The sequence below is a fragment of the Vanacampus margaritifer genome, chromosome 11, assembly GCF_051991255.1.
Source record: "Vanacampus margaritifer isolate UIUO_Vmar chromosome 11, RoL_Vmar_1.0, whole genome shotgun sequence".
In the NCBI taxonomy this organism is placed as follows: domain Eukaryota; kingdom Metazoa; phylum Chordata; class Actinopteri; order Syngnathiformes; family Syngnathidae; genus Vanacampus; species Vanacampus margaritifer.
Genome location: NC_135442.1, coordinates 22,466,492 through 22,483,618, shown reverse-complemented (window position 1 = coordinate 22,483,618; position 17,127 = coordinate 22,466,492). Strand labels below are relative to the sequence as shown.

At 45.7% G+C, this 17,127-nt stretch overlaps 1 long non-coding RNA gene across 1 annotated transcript in view; it reads right to left on the bottom strand.

The window, feature by feature from the left end:
• Nucleotides 1-14,016: 14,016 nt before the first annotated feature.
• The window catches only part of LOC144060747 (uncharacterized), an 83,802-nt gene continuing 80,691 nt past the window's right edge, over nt 14,017-17,127 (bottom strand). The window contains exon 5 of the long non-coding RNA XR_013295999.1: nt 14,017-14,782. This is a non-coding gene — a long non-coding RNA (uncharacterized LOC144060747). The remainder of the gene's footprint in view (nt 14,783-17,127) is intronic.

Genomic DNA, 17,127 nt, shown 5'->3' with positions numbered 1-17,127 from the left:
TGTCACTGTGATTGTCCATAAAAATCCTGCTTAAGATATTAGAATTGCACTAATAATATAACCTGAAGTAGGCCTGTATGTACTTTTTCTCCAGTTACCTTTCCCTGTGGCGCTAGTGGTCATGTTTGCACTGTCCTGCTGTGAACCGACCTCCTGTGGCCTTTTACAGAAAATAAATGTCAATGTATCTCCTGCCCTGAAGCCCGACAGTAGTATTTTTCACAGTGAGACAACTTCTTGAGACCATGCTGCTTCTTAGTCTCCTTAGTTATTTCTCCAAAGTAGAGAAATCTTTTCTTGACAGTGCAATAAAGGGTAGACAGGGGGTATAACTTTGTTTGGAATTACTCTGGGTAAAAGTCCTTCTCCTTGTCTGGTTCCTGTCTTCTTCAAGTGAAATTAACAACAAAAAATCCCAAATAAAAATGCCCTCTTGATGTAATGAGTCTGTACATCATGTGAAGGTCAACAGTCTCATGTCGTTGCACTTGCAAAAACGTAAAATATATATTTTTAATTTTTATAAGGTTAATCTAAAAACGCAATTTAATTGTCCCAGTCTCACACAGAGAGGATTAAGAGTTTCAACAGAGGTAGAATATCAACAGCAGAAATTTCTAAGCCTTAACCATGGTAGCGGCCACTTCTTAATTAATGCTGCTAGATATTCAGCAGATGAAAAGGCAGATGAAAAGGCCGCTGCATTGTCCATGCCCAATCTATGATGAGTCAGCCTGACAAAATGATGAGTCAATTTCTAATCTCTTCCTATCTGGACAGTCTTACTACAAAACTATTACAACCTTCATAAAGTTATATTAATTGTGGTGACCTCTTTAAAGAGCAAACTCCAGTCAACAACCGTTTTCATACTGACAATCAAATATCTGCTGTTTTTTGGTCACTGTCCTATCTGAAAGGTTACCATACGGAATCATTTGCAGGCTCACAGTAGTATCAAAGACATATCAGAAGTGTGAATGTTTTAACAGGTATATCAAGGAAAATGGTGGCGAAACAGTGGGTGTTAAACTACAAAGGGTGGGTTGTAGGGCTGGGTTTAAAAAAAAATTATAATTGAAATAGAATTGATTTTCTTTTTCAAGCCTGATGTCAATTCATAAAAGCATGAATCAATTATTTTAATATCTCTTTTTTCCACTTTTTTTTTTTTTGTATCTTACAGTTTTTTTTCTGATCGGAGATGTGGCCAGAAGCTGGTTGGTGCCTGGCGTGGCGGCAATCCTTGAACTCGCTGGTGGACCCAGTGGTAAGGGATGCCGTCAAGCTGAAGGAGTCCTTTTGGGCCTTTTTGGCCTGTGGGACTCCGGAGGCAGCTGACAGGTACCGGCTGGCCAGGTGGAATGCAGCTTCGGCGCTCGCTGGGGCAAAAACTCGGACATGGGAGGAGTTTGGTGAGGCCATGGAAAACGATTTCCGGACAGCTTCGAAGAAATTCTGCGTCTTAAGAGGGGAAATCAGTGCACCATTAACACTGTGTGTAGTGGAGATGGGGTGCTGCTGACCTCGACTCGGGATTTCGTGAATCGGTGGGGAAAATACTTCAAAGACCTCCTCAATTCCACCGACATGTCTTCCTTTGAGGAAGCAGGGTCTGGGGACTCTGAGGTGGGCTCCCTTATCTCTGGGGTCGAAGTTACTGAATCTTGGATTCAGGAGGAGCAGTGTGTTTTTCGTCCCGGCCGTGGAACAGTGGACCCGCTCTACACACTCGGCAGCATCCTCGAGGGTGCATGGGAGTTTGCCCAACCAGTCCACATTTGCTTTGTGGACTCTGAGAAAGCGTTTGACCGTGTCCCTCGGGGAGTCCTGTGGGGGGTGCTTCGGTAGAAAGGGGTACAGAGCCCCCTGATACGGGCTGTTTGATCCCTGTATGACAGAGTTTGGTCCGCATTGCCGGCAGTAAGTTGAATTTGTTTCCAGTAAAGGTTGGACTCAGCCAAGGTTGGCCTTTATCACTGATTCTGTTCATAACTTTTAGGGACAGAATTTCGAGGCGCAGCCAAGGCGTTGAGGGGCTCCGGTTTGGTTAACTCAACATTGCATCTCTGCTTTTTGCAGATGATGTTGTGCTGTTGGCTTCTTCAAGCCGTGATCCTCAACTCTCACTGGAACGGTTTGCAGCCGAGTGTGAAGTGGTTGGGATGAAAATCAGCACCTCCAAATCCGAGACCATGGTCCTCAAGTTGGAATAGGGTGGTGAGCCCTCTCCGGGTCGGGGATGAGATCATGCCCCAAGTGGAGGAGTTCAAGTATCTTGGGGTCTTGTTCAGGAGTGAGGGTAGGATGGAGCGGGAGATCGAAAGGCGGATCCGTGCAGCGTCTGCAGTGATGTGGACTCTCTATTGGTCCATTGTGGTACAGAAGGAGCTGAGTCGAAAGGCAAAGCTCTCGATTTATCGGTACGTTCCTACCCTCACCTAAGCGAGCTGTGGGTCATAACCGAAAGAAAAAGATCCCGGATAGAAACGACCGAAATTAGTTTCCTCCGCAGGGTGTCCGGGCTCTCTCTTAGAGATAGGGTGGGAAGTGTTAGATATTATAACATTTTTAATACTTCATTTCATTTATTAACCATTATTATACATTGTTAACATTTTAATTCTTTATTTTAACCTTGTCGAAATGTTTTGTGGACGTGGATAGCAGGTGGTGTTGATCTCGGTATAATTTGACCTTAAGCTGGGACATATTATTTAGTCTAAAAAATTCCTTCTCAGCGTTTTGTGCGAAAACACATTTAGTCCTTGAACAGAATTTGTCTCGAACATACGCCCACACCTGACTCTGTTTTCGCCATCGCTCATGGAAAAGTACCCAGAGAGTATGTGTTGTCTACAAATGAAAGAGAGGCGGTCAGTTTTAACTATAAGAAGCCATTTTACACGCGGAAGAGACACATTCGGCACTCTGAAGTTCCACCTGTTATGTGATGTTCGGAGCATGTCACGATGTCCAGAGATCTCTGTTAGATTAAATTCATTTTTTTCAAAGGTGTTTTTTCTTACATTAAATCTGTCTTCAAGTTTTGGAACACGCAAAGAGGACAAATAATTTTATTCCTCTTTTAGAAGCTCGGCCATCCGGGACTCAGTGTCGAGCTGCTGCTACTCCGCGTTGAGAGGAACCAGTTGAGGTGGCTCGGGCATCTGGTTTGGATCCCTCCTGGATGCCTCCCTGGAGAGGTGTTCCGGGCATGTCCCACTGGCGGGAAGCCCCGGGGACGACCTAGGATACGCTGGAGAAACCATGTCTCTCAGCTGGCCTGGGAATGCCTTGGGATACCGTTGGAGGAGCTGGTTGAAGTGGCTGGGGAGAGGAAAGTCTGGGCTTCCCTCCTAAAGCTGCTGCCCCTGCGACCTGACCCTGGATATGTGGTAGATGATGAATGGATGGATGGATGTTTTCTTGAAATGTACTGTTCACATGAACTTAAAAGTATGTCTTCCATTTATGAAAGGCCTGACTTAAGGCAATTCAGAATCTTTTAAATTTATATTTACAATTATTGAATTAATTATGAAAATATTTTCATATTATCCTTGCTGATGTCAATGTTTGTGTAAGTGATTATAACATATGTTACTTTCATCAATAAACTCAATCATTTAACAAGTTACTGCACCCGCACAATTTATTTTGGAATTTATTGTTTGTGGAGATTTTATCATCTTCTTGATATCTAAGAAGAACTGATGTTCCTTAAAGGGATACTTGACTCATTGAGCCATTTTTAGCAGTAAAAAGTTAATATTTTGTCGAGAATTGAATTTGATAACATCATTATTTTTCATGTACAATTAATACCTTTAAAAGGTCACTGTCGATTGAAGATGACCTAACCCTAACCCAACCTACATAGGTCAGGACTGAATGAATCCCACTGTACTGTTCACACAATATTTCTTGAATAAAAGTTTACCCATGGAAGGGAAAACATTGTCCATTGATTGTCATCGTAATAAGGAGTTCTTAGCTCTGCTTTGTCTGGTAAATGGCAGTGGCTTTCACTTGTATAGCGCATTTCCACCTACAAGGTACAGTACTCAAAGCGCTTTGTCTGGTCGATTGCCTAGGACCCGCTTGCCCTGGGTGAGAATCAAGAATCTTTATTGTCATGCAAGCATAACAAAATTTCAGCTTTCAGCACAATTTAAAAAGGCACATAGTATAAAAACACCAATCTAGACTACATAATAAATAATTAAATAATTAAAAAGTGCAGACAAATTGTGCAAATAGGCAGGATATTGCAACATTTTGTTAAAGTGTAATACAATGTGGGTCTTTGCAGTTTAAAATACTTAATCCGTAGGTGAGCGGAGAGTGAGTATGTTTAGCGATGGGGTGATGCAATTCACCGCTCTGAGGAAAAAACTATGCAGCAGTCTGTTGGTGCGAGTCCTGATACTCCTGTACCTCTTTCCGGTGGGAAAAGGTACAAATAGTTCGCGTCCCGGGTGGGTGGGGTCTGCAGCTAACCCACTTCCGTCAATGCTGAGTCCGTGATTTTTCCAAGTTTCTCGTTAATCATCAACAAAATGGGCGTACATCAGTGACGGACCTACTGTCAATATTGACGGAACGCAATGAATGGAATCACTTCATTAATTCACTTACTTTTTTCTCAGTTCAGTTGAGCACATTCTGCATTAAAACCTCCCCCACAAACGAAGAGATGCCAGGTGGCGACGATGGCTGAGTGCGGTGGCGGCCTTCATGGGTTTTGCTGCACGGTGGCTATGACATCGTCAAAATATGCCGATGGCTCTACGCCGGTCCATGGTACAAAAAAGAATCAGGACTAGACCCGTGCACTAAAATTAGTCGTTCCCAACCTTTTTTTGGCTAGTGTACCCCCAAACATTTTTGTCATACCATGAGTACACCCCCTCATATGTTGATGAGTCTCCAAAAGTAAAATGGAACACAACTGATCATTAAATGAAAATCATTTTATTTTGTTTACCGTATTTTCACAACCATAAGGCGCACCATATTATAAGGCCCAGCCACAGTTACTAGTGCTATTTCTGTGTTTAACACACACATAAGGCGCACTGCACTATTGGGCGCACGCACGGTTAAACATACGCTAGCTCAAAACATATGGTAGCATGCTATTATACTAAAACATATGCAGAGTGCTAGCGCATGTTTTTAAAAAGGCAGCAAATGGAACAAGCGCAGCGCAGCAGGAGAGGGAGAGGAGGGGCTGGAAAACTCGTCACCAAGTGGGCTCTTCCGTGCTCTCGTCTGTCCTCAGTCAGGTCAGCCTTTCTTGTATATAAGCAATGTGTGCGGGAAGTGCTCTCACACAGTCAGTCAGATTTTGGACCTTGGTCCACACACAAGGCGCACCTCACTATTATTTTGGACACAGTTGCCTGAATCTCAGCCTGTTAGAGCTATGTTAGTCCATGAAAAGGCATAATTTATTTGTTTTTGTTATTTATTTATTCATTTATTTGTATGTTTAATGTTCAGTGTTTTGAACAAATAAATGTGTGTAAAATCAACATGGTGGTTATTTTTAATACTTAGCCATAAATTTCCCCGTTCGGTTTTCTTTTCTACTTTCTACTAATTGTGTACAGGTCAGTAACTGACATTTGCCTTATTGCCGCCAATTGGCAGAAAGCTCTATTGTAACTGAGCAACTCATTGACAATTGTAACGGCTCCAATGCATTGAATTCATAACATATGCTCTGAAATCATTTCATGCACCCCACTAGTCGGTGCTCGCAGCTCAAGGTCGGTATGCAAATGATATGGCTGCATGGTTAAGAACCACTTTTACATTTCAGGTATGAACTTATGGCCAACCCAATATGAGTCATGGTTTCACCCTGGCCACCCCAATGAAACATTTCTGGCTACGCCGCCCCTGTGTACAAGTACATTTCTGGTGCTGTCTTTAAGCTCCTCAATTGTTTTCTGAAATAAAAACACATTTTTAAACTTCCTGAAAAAACACAGTTGTCATTGGCCAGAAATAATGATTACAAGTTGGTAAAGCTTTTTGTTGTTGTCATTTGTAAATCTAAATGGTTGATATTCAGTATTGTGATGAGTTATTTATGGGAAAAATAAAACAACTGAACCAAGTCTCTGCTAACCTACCGATGCCATGGTAACAGAGCATACTGGGTGATTGTTTCTGGCTTGTGAGGTGACAATAACCAATCTACGTAAGGCAGCAGCAGTTGGAAAATAAGAGAAAAAGCTTTATTCACTGTTGAATTTGATACAGAGCAGTAGTAAATAGTACAGCATTCTGCATTCTTTTTTTATTGTGTATTATAAGAGTGAAGCCCCCCTCCGGGTGGTTTTATTGCCAACATATCACTTCTTCAGTACCCCATATAAGGGGTGTACTTCTCATTCTGAGGGGAGCTGCGGTTTAATCTTACAGATGATTACCAAGCTTTCTCCGACAACAACAAAAAAACTTTCAAAAATATATAAATTGCTTTCATATACTGATCAAATGTCTTTAACCATCTTGAAATGGGAGGCAGACTTTAGCTCCGGAATCTGACTTTTGGATTCAAGTTTGTGAAAATGCATTTAAAATGACAAAACACACAAATTTACAACTTATCCAATATAAATAGAACATACATTACTCAATATATGATGAAGAAAATTGGGACTCTCAGACTCCGACATTTGTCTCCAGTGTTTACAAAACACTACAGACACTTATTTTCATGCTTTATGGTTATGCACTCCGGTTATGTATTTCTGGACTAAAGTCTTAGAAAAACTTTCCGCTATCTTGGACTGAAGGATACCTTTATCTCCAAACTTGTGTTTGCTAGGTGACCTAACAACAACTGACTTACCACATAAACAATTTCAATCTACACTTGTAGCCCTTAATCGCAAAAAAAAAACAATTCTTGCTAACTGGAAAAATAAACAAACTCTGAATATTGACCAATGGTCTAACCCAGACATGGGCAAACCCCAGCCCGTTTTGCTTTTCAATCCGGCCCGCCGAACTTATCCAATAAGGCTAGAAAAAAATTCAAAATCATTAATTAAATTTTGTCCCTGCAATGCCGTGTTTCACCAATAGGTGGCGCCAGCCGCGGCGCCAGGATTTTTATTGTGGGTGGGCCTGAGGAAAAATGAGAGAAGAAGAACGGGAGGCTACTGCACAGCGGTTGGCGGCTAATTTACAGGCACAGCAGAATTTTTTTCACCGACAAACTTCAATTCAGGAGTCAAGTACCAAGGCAGATTTTTTGCTGGCGTTCAAATTGGCGAAGGTTAGCAAGCCTTTCTCCGAAGGCGAGTTTTTGAAAGAATGCATGGTAGAGACAGCAAGTCTCTTGTGTCCGGAGACCAAAGGCAAGTTTGAAAAAATCAGTTTATCACGCAGGACAGTGACTCGCCGTGTGGAACTGATTGATGAAGATATAGTGAGCACGTTAAATAAAAAGGCGGGGACCTTTACGTTATATCCACTGGCACTTGATGAAAGTAACGACATAAAAGACACTGCTTGTCAAAACAGGGGGCTTTAGGACCCAGATGCGGGAAGGCAGAGGTGTAGTCCAAAAAAAAGGGATTTAATTTCTATTGACCAACAGGTTTCCAAAGTTCAAAAACATAAAACAAAGCATGAACTTGAACAAAAGAGGGAACAAAAAACAGACAGCAACAAAACATGAACTTGAACTAAAACTAGGGAGGGAACAGAAAACAGGCAGCATGACATGAGGACAAACATACCACAATGCACAAACACAGACAGAGGAGAGACAGCAGACTAAATACACCAACACTAATGACGCAACAAGACACACCTGGACCAGACACAAGTGGCTGAGGGCACTGATTGGACAACACAAGGAAGGGCAGGGTCACAATCAACAAGACAAGGAAAACACACAAGGAAAGCAGAAACTGAACATGACAGAACCAAAACCAAAACATGACAGAACCCCTCCGTCGAGGGACGGCTTCCAGACGTCCCTTAAAAAGTTCAAAAACAGGGCGGGCGGAGGCGGGAACCTGACACATCCCTCCAGTCTAGTCCGGGGGACGTCCCGGGCGCCAGACGAGGCGAGGACGCCCGGGGTCCTGAGGCTGCCGTGGAGGCTGCCGTCCAGGCGCGAAGACTTGAGGCGGCCGACGAGACGCGAAGACTTGAGGCGGCCGACGAGGCGCGAAGACTTGAGGCGGCCGACGAGGCGCGAAGACTTGAGGCCGCCGTGGAGGCGGCCGTGGAGGCGGCCGACGAGGCGCGAAGACTTGAGGCCGCCGTGTAGGCGGCCGACGAGGCGCGAAGACTTGAGGCCGCCGTGTAGGCGGCCGACGAGGCGCGAAGACTTGAGGCCGCCGTGGAGGCGGCCGACGAGGCGCGAAGACTTGAGGCCGCTGTGGAGGCGGCCGACGAGGCGCGAAGACTTGAGGCTGCTGTGGAGGCGGCCGACGAGGCGCGAAGACTTGAGGCTGCTGTGGAGGCGCGAAGACTTGAGGCTGCGGAGCCGGCACGGAGTCCGGGGGCTGTCGTGGAGCCGGCACGGAGTCCGGAAGCTGCTGTGGAGGTGATATGGGAACTTGGAGCTGACGCGGAGCCGGAAGCTGCTGTGGAGCTGATTCGGAATCCTGGGGCTGCCGCAAAGCCGGGACGGAAACCTGGGCCTGACGCGGAGCTGATACGGGATCTTGGGGCTGACGTGAAAACGGGACGGAAACCTGGGCCTGACGCGGAGCTGATACGGGATCTTGGGGCTGACGTGAAAACGGGACGGAAACCTGGGCCTGACGCGGAGCTGATACGGGATCTTGGGGCTGACGTGAAATCGGGACGGAAACCTGGGCCTGACGCGGAGCTGATACGGGATCTTGGGGCTGACGTGAAAACGGGACGGAAACCTGGGCCTGACGCGGAGCTGATACGGGATCTTGGGGCTGACGTGAAAACGGGACGGAAACCTGGGCCTGACGCGGAGCCGGCACGGAAACCTGGGGCTGACGCGGAGCCGGCACGGAGTCCGGGAGCTGACGCGGAGCCGGCACGGGGACCTGAGGCTCCGACGGCTGACGCGGAGCCGGCACGGGGACCTGAGGCTCCGACGGCTGACGCGGAGCCGGCACGGGGACCTGAGGCTCCGACGGCCGACGTGGCTCGGAGACCTGAGGCTCCGACGGCCGACGTGGCTCGGAGACCTGAGGCTCCGACGGCCGACGTGGCTCGGAGACCTGAGGCTCCGACGGCCGACGTGGCTCGGGGACTTGAGGCTCCGACGGCCGACGTGGTTCGGGGACTTTGGACTTTGGCTGACGTGGTTCGAGGACTTGGGGCTGCCGCGGAGCAGGCACGGAGTCCGGGAGCTGCCGCGGAGCCAGCACGGAGTCCGGGAGCTGCCGCGGAGCCGGCACGGAGTCCGGGAGCTGCCGCGGAGCCGGCACGGAGTCCGGGAGCTGCCGCGGAGCCGGCACGGAGTCCGGGAGCTGCCGCGGAGTCGGCACGGAGTCCGGGAGCTGCCGCGGAGTCGGTACGGGAACCTGGGGCTGCGGCGGCCGACGTGGCTCAGGGATCTGAGGCTGTGGCGGCAGACGTGGTTCGGGGACTGAGAACAGCGGCAGACGTGGTTCGGGAACTGAGAACAGCGGTGGCAGACGTGGCACGATAGGGACTTGGGGCGGACGTGGCTGACGTGACACGATAGGGACTTGAGGCTGCGACGGTAGACCTGGCAGGATAGGGACTTGAGGCTGCGGCGGCAGTCCTGGCAGGGAAAGGGACATGAGGCTGCGGCGGCAGTCCTGGCAGAGAGGCTTGAAGCTGTGGCGGCAGACCTGGCAGAGGACTTGAGGCTGTGGCGGCAGACGTGGTTCGGGGACTGAGAACAGCGGCAGACGTGGTTCGGGAACTGGGAACAGTGGTGGCAGACGTGGCACGATAGGGACTTGGGGCGGACGTGGCTGACGTGGCACGATAGGGACTTGAGGCTGCAACGGTAGACCTGGCAGGATAGGGACTTGAGGCTGCGGCGGCAGTCCTGGCAGGGAAAGGGACATGAGGCTGCGGCGGCAGTCCTGGCAGAGAGTCTTGAAGCTGTGGCGGCAGACCTGGCAGAGGACTTGAGGCAGCGGCGGCAGGCGTGGTAGGACAGGGACTTGAGGCTGCGGCTGAGCCGACACGGGTACCTGGGGCTGCGGCGGAGCCGACACGGGGACCTGGGGCTGCGGAGGCAGACGTGGCTCGGGGAGTTGCGGCTGGCGACTCCGAGCGCCATCATCTGAAGCCCAACGACGCCCAACTCCCTTAATCAAAGAGGACAGCAGGTCCATTTGGGAGGCCATGGCGTGCTGGAGCTCCTCCTGGCGCGACAGGCGCGCCTCCTGATTCCCCATCATGGCTTTCAGCACTCCCGCTGGGTCCTTCTCTGGTTGGTGCATTCTGTCAAAACGGGGGGCTTTAGGACCCAGATGCGGGAAGGCAGAGCAAGGAGGCAGAGGTGTAGTCCAAAAAAAAGGGATTTAATTTCTATTGACCAACAGGTTTCCAAAGTTCAAAAACATAAAACAAAGCATGAACTTGAATTTGAACTTGAACAAAAGAGGGAACAAAAAACAGACAGCAACAAAACATGAACTTGAACTAGAACTAGAACTAGAACTAGAACTAGAACTTGGGAGGGAACAGAAAACAGGCAGCATGACATGAGGACAAACATACATACCACAATGCACCAACACAGACAGAGGAGAGACAGCAGACTAAATACACCAACACTAATGACGCAACAAGACACACCTGGACCAGACACAAGTGGCTGAGGGCACTGATTGGACAACACAAGGAAGGGCAGGGTCACAATCAACAAGACAAGGAAAACACACAAGGAAAGCAGAAACTGAACATGACAGAACCAAAACCAAAACATGACAGAACCAAAACATGACACTGCTCAGCTCCTAATTTTCATTCGAGGGATAAACGACAGTTTTGAGATAACTGAGGGGCTTTTGAGCATGGAGTAGCTGAAGGGGAAAATGCGAGGAGAGGACTTGTATGCACATGTGTCCGCTGTCATTGAGAGGATGAAGCTTCCTTGGAGTAAACTTTCCAATGTCACCACGGATGGCTCGCCAAATTTAACAGGAAAAAACGTCGGACTGCTGTAAAGGATCCAGGATAAACAAATTGCCTCATCACTTCAGCTGGTGTCCTGTTGTCCCCTGTCACAAGAGCCTGAAACAGCACCGCCGGAGCTGCAGTTGGAACTGATCGATCTTCAGTCCGACTCTGCTTCAAAGGAGAAGTTCAAGTCTCTTAAACTGAATGACTTTTATGCCTCACTGGACGAAGCCGCGTTTCCAAACCTCCGGAGGACGGCACAGAAGATGCTGGTACTGTTTGGCTCGACCTACGTGTGTGAGCAGACGTTCAGCATCATGAACATCAGTAAAGGCCGTCACAGATCCAAGTTAACTGACCAACACCTCAGATCTATCCTGAGAATTGCCACAACAAAACTAACTCCAGACTTTGATGTACTAGCAAAAAAGGGAGACGTCACAACACTGTTCCCACTGAAATTTGTGAGTTTTTCTACTTATGTTCTGTTATGGAAAATATGTTTGAAAGTGCGTCTTTTTATTGAGTGTGCCTTTATGCACAGCAGTGGAGCAGAAATAATTGACATTGAGTATTTCGGTGGGTAATAATGTGTTTTGAATGTTGAAAGTGTTCATCTTTTTTAAATAAATCTTGATTTCTTTAACTTTACGCCTTGAATTGAAATCTATTAAAAATAGATGCAATCACCAGGTTTGACAGATCACAGTGTATGTGCTATTATAATCTATTTACATTTCTCCTCCCACTTTGCCAAATAGTGTGTAAATGCCGCATCTCGCATATTCATTGAGGCAAACGTACTACCTGGATTAGGGCTATTTTATAATAATCATAATAATAATAATAATACATTTCATTTAAAAACAGCACCTTTCAGAACACCCAAGGTCACTTTACAAAGCATAAAAACACAGCAAAAGTTGAGCTAAAACAATAAAAATGAAGCTGTTTTAAATAAGTGGATTTTGCACATTTGAAAAACGCAGTCCTTAGTGTACACTATAAGTAAATCTGGTTGTACGTTTATCTGTGTGTGTTTACTGTGCTATGAGGTCCAAATGCTCCTGGTCCGGCCCATCTGTCAAAATTTCAAACCCATTGTGGCCCGCAAGTCAAAAAGTTTGCCCACCCCTGGTCTAACCTCCTCATAAATCACATTTTAACCAAATATCAAAATTTATAGAAACATGGTCTACGTATATAGAATATTTTAACCTAAATCTGGTTACTTAATTCTGCCTGTTAGCGAGAGCCACCACATCACGATAACTTACATTGCTGTTTCTGTATTTGGCAATTTGTAACTAATGGTTGTGTTTTTTTATAGTCACGAACCCAGTTGCTGCCAGCAGGATCCAGCAGACTACATCAAACGACACCTTAATCACCAGCTCCTCAAGATTCACCTCCAACGGGCACTAAGGGTTAATATTCGGATTCACTGCATGCCAGTGGGTTAATTCTATAGGTGCTGTCCCCCCCTGGCTGGGCGTGGGCGGCTCTGCCCCTCTGTTGGCTGCTGGGTGGCGGCTGCGTCTTGGCCGTTCCCTGGGTCTCTTGGGGGGTGCTGCGTTGCGGGGCTCTCAGTGGTGACATGACTGGGAGGCAGGTGGATTGGAGCGTTGGGATATCATTTCCCTCTGCTCCGGCTCACCTGCTCCCAATTTTAATGCAACACACACACACACTTGTATATACACTGGGTGGGGTCACATTTAAGGTGTAGGGGTAGAGTTCGCCAGTCGGCGAGCTGGCGAACTCAGTAACAGGGTTAGCTTTCACTAAGAACGCTGGAGTGATGACCGGGGCCTTTCCCCGCTGGGCCTGGGGTTCGGGGGTGCCGCCCGTCCCCCAGTGCCCCCATCTCCCCTTCTGTCCCCGGTGTTCCGTCCCTCCACGCGGCGGGTGGTGGGGTGGGCGCGGGTGCCCTCTCCACTCCGCTGCCCGGACCCTCTTTGGCACCGATGCCTGGGTGCGGGTGTTCCCGGGGTTTGGGGGTCGGGGGCTGGGGGTTGGTGGCATCTATCGAAACTCAGACACAATCTGCTTCTTTCTCTGGTCGTTGAATCGGTGGAGGCTGGTGTCTGTGGATCTCACTCTGCTTCGTGTGTCCTTCCTTCCTTTGCTCAGTCTCTCCTTTGGTCTCTTGAGGTCTTACTGATTTGTTGGAATTTTGATGTCTGTGGGGTTGGTGAAGGACTCTGGTTGGTGGCACGGTGGGTGGTGTCTGGCTGGATTCCACTTTCCTTTCTTTTCTTTGGTCCCTCCTCGGGTCTCCTGATGGCCTCACGGCTCTGGCTGGGTTCTGAAGTGTTCGGTTTAGGTGAACGATGTGGGATTTTTTAATAGGTTTTAGGTGAACTAATGAATACACACTCACACACACATGCACATACACATACTCACCCACATACAAAATAAAAATTAATTCAAATAAAAAATTAAAAAAAAGAATATATATATAAAGAAAAAGAGAGAGAGCAATGATGATGACATGTCAAATCGGTAAAATGACCGAATAAATAATACTGAGCTCTCCAGAAAAAAAATAATAATATTGTGACTGTAGTGTGGCTACACATCTGGTCCAAGACACAGAGCAAATTTATCGGATAATCTGACTAACGGACTGTCGTGAAAAACAAAAGTCGTGTAGTGTGAGATCGGCATAAGTACCTACCTCCCTTCTATACCAGAACTTTCTGAAGTGGAAATGGGGCTTATGTAGGCGCTGTTGGGGAACCTTCCAGTGGCAGAATATCTTTGACAATTTATCTCCTAGGATTATTAAGACACAAACCCCTCCAGCCTCTACCACTGTAAGGGAAGTTTTTAATGGTCTTCATCAACAATCAAGAATCTCATCTGCACCAATCAAATCGAAAATTTTCCATTCTGGACATTTTGCTTATGTCTGACTTACTGTCACTTCTGAAATACTCAATATTCACGGTCTGGAATAGCTCCTCACCCAAATCTGTGGGGCCTGGATACATTAAATTGAAATTTGTGTTCAGGCATGTTTGAAATGCAAATATTTCATAACCCTGAAATCAAATCATTTCCATACTTACTGAACCCAAAAGGGATTTTCTCCTTTATTTAAGCAGCACACAGGTAGTTTGCCTGCAGCACCGAGAAGGATCAACCTCAATGTAACTTTTACACCTCAGTGAATTGTCAGACTTTTAAAAGTTAAGTGTATTTCTTAGACAATTTTTATACAAATAGAAAGTAATCTTTCATCTGTGTCGCACAGTCTATCAAGGTACTCGAAGCACATTTATATTATTCTTCATTCACTTAATGATGATATAGCACACATAATAATAGGACTAACTGTTGGGTTAGTAATTTAAATAAAATAGTCGCCGCTCCTTCTTGTCGTCTCCCCCTCCCCTGGGGCTCCAGCACTGGCCCGGGTCTCAGGGCTCCGGGGGCCAGGCGGGCCGGTGGGGGTATTGCGTGGCCTGCCTCGCTCCAGTGAGCCTCCTAGCACCTGGGGCGGGCTCCGGTATCCGGGGGGCGATTCCTATCGACCCACTGTGCTGTCTCCATCTGTACGCCGGGGTTCCATTGGGGGCTGGGTTTGCGGTGGGCAGGTGCACCTCCAGCTCCCGCCGCGTTGGGAGAGGCCCCGCTGGTCGCTCCTCTAAATGAAAGAAGAGGAAATAAAAAAGAGTAAAGGAAGTAAAATGTATTGGTGTTGTAATTGATGCAATGCTGGAAAGGTCATATAGAAGAAGTTGCCGCCATGGAGATAGCTGCTCCGACCAACCGGGCTGGATTTGGATGAGGACCCACTTCCCTGACGTCTTCTTGCTTTGCTTCAATTTATTTAATGGACTTTTGCACTATTCTAGTTAATAATGTTTAATATCACAGACTATGTAAATTTTTGCCTTTTCGGCATCCATTGCAGCCTGATCATCTTGGAAGGTGGATTACCACATTTGTGGTCGAAGGGACCACAAATGTGGTAATCCACAAAAAATGAGAAACCTTGAGAAGGTCAAGGTTTCTCATTTTTTGCTTGTAAGTTTTTGTTTTAGTTTTTCCTTGCCCTCTTGTGGTTCGATTAGGGGATGTCGTTGATATTTCTCAACTGCGGACATGTGAAGCACTTTGGGACTCGTGATTAAGGGCTACATAAATAAACTTGACTTGACTTGAAAATAAAATATTAATTTTTTTAGGCATATTATATAAAACTAAAAATCTAAGCAATGCAAGACTATGCTGGAAATCTCATATAGCAACTGTTAAAAGAGAAATATCCAAAATTGTAGGTATACTATATAAAACCAAAGATCTCCTAAAAAGGAAATCATTATACACGTTATACTGTTCATTATTATTGCCAGACCTGACTTATTGTGTGAAGATACAGGGTAATACTGTACATACAAAACTCATACTCAGTCCATCTAAAAAAAAAAAAGAAGAAGAGCTATACAAGTTATTAAATGTTCCAATTATTTAGAACCAACCAATCCCTTATTTATCAAATTAAACACTCAAATTCACAAAAGCACAATTAATGTACAAAGCATAACCAACTTTGCCACAGTATCCAGAGGCTGCTCAAGGTCAGAGAGTGTTTCTGTTATAAGGTAAGGGGCAAAAGTCATTTTTAAAAATCCAAGATATGAACAAACATTAAGCAAATGTATGTTTCTGTAAAAAGTATTAATTTATAAAATAAATGAAAACACCCTATAAAGCCTGAGCATCATTTGAATTCCTTGTATGAAAAATGTAATAATAATAATTATAAAAATGTATTATTAATAGTATAAATCCAAATTATTTTATATATAAAAAAAAAAATTAAGTAGTGAAAATAGTTACTTTGCCAGGTAACCAATTACTTTCATTATGAAGTAAGTCAATTACTTATTGTTTAAGCATAATTTAATACAGATTTTGGAAGAAAATATAAATAAGTCTCAGACAGTTAATGTAGATGTACCAATGTCAAATACTCTATGCTCGCAGTTATAGAATGGAAAATGGATGAGTACAACAGAAGCAAAGTAATCCACCACCACTGATGGTTTACCTATCGACCATGTAGAAACTGCATTGAAGACTTGCATTTTCCAGGCACAGATTTGAGCTTTGAGATGGCATTATTGGGTCTATTTTACTCTTTACATATTTTATTGGAGCTCATTTTTGTGCACATACATGCAAGACAGTTTTGACAGATACAAATTGAAGCTAAGACAGATTGTGTATGTCTGTGCTCTCTCTTGAAATGCAACAGTAAAACCTTGCAGTGATTCTCCCCGTTGAGCTGAGACTAGCTTTATTCACCGATTTGCATATTCTCCATAGTCAAAATAGGCGCTCTGCTCCTCACTTTTTTTTGGGCTGCACAGGTTCTCCCGCCAACTTAAGTATGTCTCTGAACTCATCTTCATGAAATGTACACGCTCTGGGTGGAGTGACCTTGAAATGAGGGGGCTCCCTGACAAATCCAAAGACTCAAACATCTGTCTTTCACACTTCGGAAGCTGTACTAAGGTCTAGCACCTCTGGAAGGTGAAACATCATATTGCACGTTTTGAGTCATTTTGCAGCCACTGACTCGGCTAATTCGTGCTGATGGAGCAAGGGGCTGGGGGCACACCTGTCCCATATACACGCACTAACTGCCCAACAGCTGTATATGTGTCCCTACTGCTTTAACAATGACATATCATCATATTAATTGGTGAAAAAAAGGATCAGCGCCAGCAGACTTTTTTTCTTTACCCATGAGCAATATTTTGACATGCTGGTGGGGCTTGGAGTGAAGCGTCGATCATAAACAATGCAGTCATCGTCATAATGTGCCTGGGTTATCTAATTTTTTTTTTTGTATTTGATGCACTAAACATGCATTGTGTTGCCTGGTAACCTGGTCAACTCTCAGGTTGCATTTATTTTCCTTAAAGATAAAGTTCAACGTTTTCACTCAGAAATAAACACTAGATAACTACAGAATGTATA